The following is a 6568-nucleotide window of genomic DNA, read 5'->3' as shown; positions in this document are numbered from 1 at the left end:
TCTTTCCCTCCCCTTCAGTGGACTATAGGATCAGGGACTGCCTTTTCTTTGCCTCTGAGCCCTGGATTCTTGAATGTTGCAATGCCTACTGGCCTAGCCTTAACTAGAGTGGTAGAGAATGCCCCCAAACCTCTTATATAGCCTTTTTGGGGAGTGGCTTGGAAGCTGGAAGATGTAGGTTTGAATCCTTCAGGCTGAGGATGGCCCAGAAACTAGGTCTCTCACTTCTAGTGTGAAGACTTACCTTAAAAGGTGAATGGCATCCCTCAGTAGCCTAGTAGCTAGGGAAGCTACCTAAAGCAAATACCCTAGAAGCTGGGCCTCCTGATCCCTGGGTAAGCGCCTTAGCTGCTAGCCTATTAGGCTAAAAGGTAGAAAGGCCTTCCTCCTTCAGCAACAAATACCCACTAGTTGTATTTGTTCTGCAACCCAAGTTTGGAGACTTGCACAGTGTTCATAGATTCATAGATGTTAGGGTCGGAAGGGACCTCAATAGATCATCGAGTCCGACCCCCTGCATAGGCAGGGAAGAGTGCTGGGTTTAGATGACCCCAGCTAGATGCATATCCAACCTCCTCTTGAAGACCCCCAGGGTAGGGGAGAGCACCACCTCCCTTGGGAGCCTGTTCCAGACTTTGGCCACTCTAACTGTGAAGAAGTTCTTCCTAATGTCTAGTCTAAATCTGCTCTCTGCTAGCTTGTGGCCATTATTTCTTGTAACCCCTGGGGGTGCCTTGGTGAATAAAACCTCACCGATTCCCTTCTGTGCCCCCGTGATATGTGAGTGCCCAAGGGACTCTATTTCCCCTGATCACCTAAGCAGACAGAATACAATCTACTGAACATAGGGAGGAAGAACATGCAAGTCAGGCCTAACTTCATAGAACTGAAACTGTGCATGAGTGCCAAAAGTTGAAGTTACCATGGCTATGAAAATGTCTCTGGTACCTGGAGGAAGAATAGGATTTAGTCCTTGATGCTGTGAATCCTGAGTGGACAGAGGTACTGTATTTGCAGCCCCGGGTCAAGTACCTAACTTCTAGGGAGGTACAGGCATTCAGACACAAACTTGTACTCAATGTTTCCTTTGGGGTACTTCTAGGCAGTTCCCCACTTGACATTGGGGCTGTCTGAACCAAATTTTGGAGGACTCTAACTCTTCCTAATGACTGGCTAGCAAGCTTAGGCTCCTAACCTCTTTCTTTGAAGCATGCTTCTGGGACCAGAGCTTTAATTTGTAGGCATCATAACATTTAAGGTGGCCAAGCAGATAGATCTGGACTTTGCCCAATAGTTTTTTATTCTATTTCCTGAATAATGGTCTGCAAATGTATATATGGTATGCAAAGAACTATGGAGAAAACACATAGTATGTTCACATCTGCCTACATATTAAAGCTTATAATAGAATAAATTGTCAATGAAAAGGAGGTTGTCTGTCTAGTTAATTATCCCTATGAGGGCATAATAAACTATTGTAATAAATATGCAATTACCTCAGAGTCTCAATGGTAGTATTCTGTTTCACATCATGCTGTCAGACTGCAGCCTCAAACCCAGGAGCTAGTCTGACCCCAGTGGCTCACCCCAACCTGCTACCCTTTCTGCAGCTTCTGGGGGCTGAGTAAAGCATGCCTAGGATCTCAGTCAATGCCTGAGGCTTGTTCCTGCCCCCTCCCTGAAATTTAACTGGGTGGTTCACAACACTTGACTAGCTATTTCTGATCTAATTTAAGACCAGAGAAGGGACTGGGAAGTAGATTTTTTATGTTCTTAATTTGTAGTTTTGTGATTCTGCTTAGTGCTTGGTTCCTGATTTGGCTCATTCCTGAGCTGTCTCCTTGTCCTTTGGTTCCTGACTTGGCTTACTCCTGTTTGAAGGCAGGGAAGATATTGCACCTTTAGGCTAAGTACAGACAATCAAAAAGCCCAGCGCTGAATTGATTCAATCTTCACAGGTTAATCTGAACTGCGTAGCTTGAACCAATAAGCAAATGAACAGATATTCCAATCACTTATACTGGTTTATGTGTAATTTCTGTCCCTAGCCAGAAAGCTCACAATGCAAGAAATCATCTTGTTAGGTGCTATACTTTGAGTAATATATCACTACATTCATTTCCATAAAAAGAAGTCTGTACTGAAACTACAGTAATTTCAGGTACGAATACATTATCAGAATGCCGTGAAGTTGATGATACATGTGATGTAGTAGTGTGATCCATCACTGGAACACACATTCTGTTGATCTGCTTCTGCAATGAATTAATAAACAGGGGAAATTCCACACCTATTTTTAAAGGTGAAACAATATTAAACCACTCATGAAATGATTGGTTTCTTTTCTTTTAAACACCTAGTAATTTCAAGAATGTTTAGTTTGCAAATAAATAGCAAGCCATTGATTTTTATATAGTAATATTTTAAATCAGAACCCTTGTAAAATTATACAATGTAGAGTTTAAAGTAAGCACAAATGTTTGAAAATCAGATCATTAGAATATTGTTGGACAGTGACAGAACCTTGTATGGAGATAAAGTAGAAAGAAACATGAAATGTTTTATGATGTTTAAGTACTTATTTTATCTGATCTTTTATTATTATCCCCATTGGAATGCCTCATAAATGCTGATGATTTCCTGTGTGGCATGGAAGTATTATTCCCTTTTTCAGACTTTGCAAATTCTTAGACGAGAGTACAGGCTGCAGACATCTGTTGGTCAGAGACTGACAGACTGACAGACCACACTGACAGATATAGACTCTAGGCCTCACAGAAGCTTAAGCTATGAATAATATGACTTAAACCTGTATATTATCAATACGGTTGCATTTCACTTATAAACAGTAGCTTGGAAAACTAGAATAAGACTCTGTTAATAAATGCCATTAATACTATGCTAGGCAAAGTGCAAATAACTGCTTTTTTAAGCAGGCTTAATAATAGGGAACTGTAATTGTTCTTTCATTCTATGTTTAAGCTTGCAAGAGTGGTCCTGATCATAGATGGACTATATTGTGATAAAAATAGAAAAATTCTGGTGGATCAGAACACTTGCCCTAATGACCAGTAAAGATATTTTTAAAATTCATTCTGGATTAATGAACAGAAAAAAACAATGAAGAATCTCAAGTTCCAAGTTGGAGGTCTGCTTTAAAATCCATATTGAAGTATATCTACATTGCAGATTACAATGTAGTATAAATAGACCTCAGCTAGCTCAGGTATAGGAAGCAGCATTGCCATGGTAGCACAGAGCATCGTAATGGAGAATGAACCCCACTAGAGCAGACAGCTTCCTGATATCTGACTGAGGCCTAAATGAGCTATCCCACACAGCACTGCAGTGTGTAGTACAGGCATTAGTATTAGTATCTTGTTCTTGAAACTCCACATTTTCTCCCTCTAGTGCAGAATAACACACTGTTTTCATATCCTGGGCTTGATTTGGCATACCCAGGCTTCATACCAGTGTAATTGAATTGACTTCAACAATCATTCCTGAAGCTAAAACACTGAGGGAAAGACATTCTTCTTCAAGATGAAGTCCCATATGGATTCTCAAACCAGTGAGTCAGTCACAGTTAAGGTGACTAAGACCATCTTCAAACCCAGTGCATTTTGCAATACTATGATTTCTACCACTTGTGCCTGTCTGTCATATTAAAGTAAAAGGCCCACCCTTGATAGATTTTCTGTTTACTTTTTCCAAATAAACCAGCAAGGATTGGGTTGCTGCTATCCAAGTCCCTATTCTTGGTAGATAATCTTGCTAAAACTATTTTACCTTTTTAAAACTATTTCTATATGTGGCTTCTTCAGACCTGGTAAAAGCAGTCTTGAAGTCTCTTTGAGTTTGTCCAACTCAAATTGGATCAAGACAGTCAGTAGCATACATAGCTCAGCACTGAGCACTGCTGAACAGACACAAAAATGTCACATCACACTGATCACCTTCCACTGAGACTCTCGGTGCATCTACATGTGTGCTTTATTGAAGAGCTGACTAATTAGCTCTTCAGTAAAACATCACTGTCTACACGTAGTTTCATAGTTTCATACTGCACCTGTATTAGGGAGCAGTAAATTCATTAACTCAGCCATAGGATAGTACTGTCCAGGTCAACTACTGTCCTACAGTGGAGGAGTTATGTGAACCAAAATGCAGATGTAGATGGTGGCTGGGGCATGAGGGTGCTACTGTATGGGGTCTGCCTGCTGGCTAGCCCTATACTGGAGCACTGTTGTATCCCAACCAGCCCCTCCATAGCAGGTTGAGCTGGGGCAGAGCAATCCCAGGCTGGCAGGCTGACTCCCTGAATTCCCTGCCACCCAGGGCTGCACCACCCCGGTTCAATGTGCTGTAGTCCCAGGTGCACATGTAAATGCTGCCCGCAGGAGCAAAAAGCTCTGGAGCAAACTGCGCTGGAATTTATTGTTATGTGCTAATTGCAGGTGTAGATGCACCTAAGGTTTCCTAGCTGGAAAAGAAGACATGATTACATCCTATTTGCCATTGCTATTCTGGGTTTGAGTAAGAGGTGAAGCATGTTGCCAAATCTCAGCCTTCCTTCTACAGTTTCTTGGCACAGAAAAAGATCAGTATACGTGAAGTTTCAATATTGGTCTCCTCAGCAATGGCTTTCTTGGTGCTAAGACAGAAGTTATTTTTATAAATGGTATTTAGCATTCATATATTGTTATTTATTTGTATCATCAAAACACCTAGAGGCCCTGAGACTGAAAGGTTCATTCTACAAGGCAATTTCTTAATATATATGAAACATTCTCTGTCCTTTCGAGCTTACGCTCAGAACTAAAGTAAAAAAAGACAAAGGAAAAGGAGGGGAATCAAATGAAGTGACTCATCTTAAGAAAAAAACAGGGGCAGAACCTGGAAAAAAACTCATGTTTTTTGGCTCCAGTATGGTGTCCTACCCATTAATCACACTTTATCAAATAATTAGTATTATAAACATGCCCCTTCTAGACAGAAGAAGTTACAATCCATTTGTATTCAGATATAAGGCTATACCAGTGATGCATTCATCTTCTTTATCTAAAATAGTAGATGGCTTTTAACTGAAAACAAATTGTACTATGTATATAATTAGTACCACAGAAAAATAGCGCTGTGAGGGACCTCAGGAAGTCATTTAGTCCAACCCATTGCTCCAGGCAGGATGATTACTGTTGATAGGGACAATGAAGAAATATACTACCCAAAGATATAGTTCTATCTACATCACTCTATCAGCCAATGCTAGGTACTGATCTGCAAATATTCTGCAAACAAAACTGAATGATATTATTCAGGTATCTGAATTTTCAAAGAAAGCTTCAAAACAAGTTTTCTATTTAGGAAACTTTTCAATTTTTTCACAGGTCAGAAATATTTGATCTACTTGATCTCTTCAACAAAAAGTGTGCTACAGAATTTGTGATGTAGCTTGCCAAGAGGAGGGTAGAAAATATATCAATATCATATATTTTTCTTCTTTTCAGCTCTCTTACACTGTTTATTGCAGAAATTATATTAATTTTTGCTGAAATATTGATCCTGGTGGAGCCAGTACATTACCCTTTGTGCCTAGCATCACACAGATTTTTCTAGTAATCAAATACCAGAAATAAAAAACCAATATCGTCCACAGAACTAACATACAGTAATAACATGCTTGGGAGATCTTTCTAGTAACCACAAGTCAGATTCTGGCACTTTTGGAATATTCTGTATGTCATGCATCTTTTTATTTGTGAGTACATAAACCAGTTATTAATTATTTTCCAAGGATGTCCTAAAACTATCCTAGCTTGAGCTAGACAGTTCAGATAGTAATACATGTTAGATATATGTTTTCTATGTTCTAACATTGAGGTTAGAATAGCTTTCATTATATAATAAAAAGCTCCTTTACGTTAAAACAGTTCTTTATTGCTAGCCATGTAAGGTAACGTATCACAATGATGGGAGGTCCCAGTTGGTAAGGAAAATGGGTGGCAAAATTTGGAGTGAACAAAGAAAGAATGCATTCTAAAAGTTCAGCCAGCTGCCTTTTATGATTTTCTAAATTTTAAGAGGGAGGAGCTTTTGACATGATGAAATCAAATTGGTTCAAATGGTATGAGGAAAAGGCCCCTAACATGTATAGGATCATCTAACAAGTTAAGGATAACAAAAAAATTGTTCTTTAGATATATAGGGAGTAACAGGAAGGTCCAGGGTGGAATAGGACCCCTACTAAATGGGCAGAAGCAATTGGTGACGGACGGGGGGACAAGGCTGAACTCCTCAACGAGTTCTTTGCCTCAGTGTTCCTAAGTGAGGGGCAGGACAAGGCTCTCACTGAGATTGTAGAGAGGCAGCAGCAGGATGCCAGACTACCAAGCGTAGACCCTGAGATGGTGCAGAGGCACTTGGAGGAACTGGATGCGTTTAAGTCGGCAGGCCCGGATGAGCTCCATCCGAGGGCGCTGAAGGCACTGGCTGACATTGCGCAGCCACTGGAGGGAATATTTGAATACTCGTGGCTCATGGGCCAGGTCCCGGAGGATTGGGAAAGGGC

The sequence above is a fragment of the Alligator sinensis genome, unplaced genomic scaffold (assembly GCF_000455745.1).
Source record: "Alligator sinensis unplaced genomic scaffold, ASM45574v1 scaffold1192_1, whole genome shotgun sequence".
In the NCBI taxonomy this organism is placed as follows: Eukaryota; Metazoa; Chordata; order Crocodylia; family Alligatoridae; genus Alligator; species Alligator sinensis.
Note: the sequence above shows the minus strand (reverse complement) of the source record.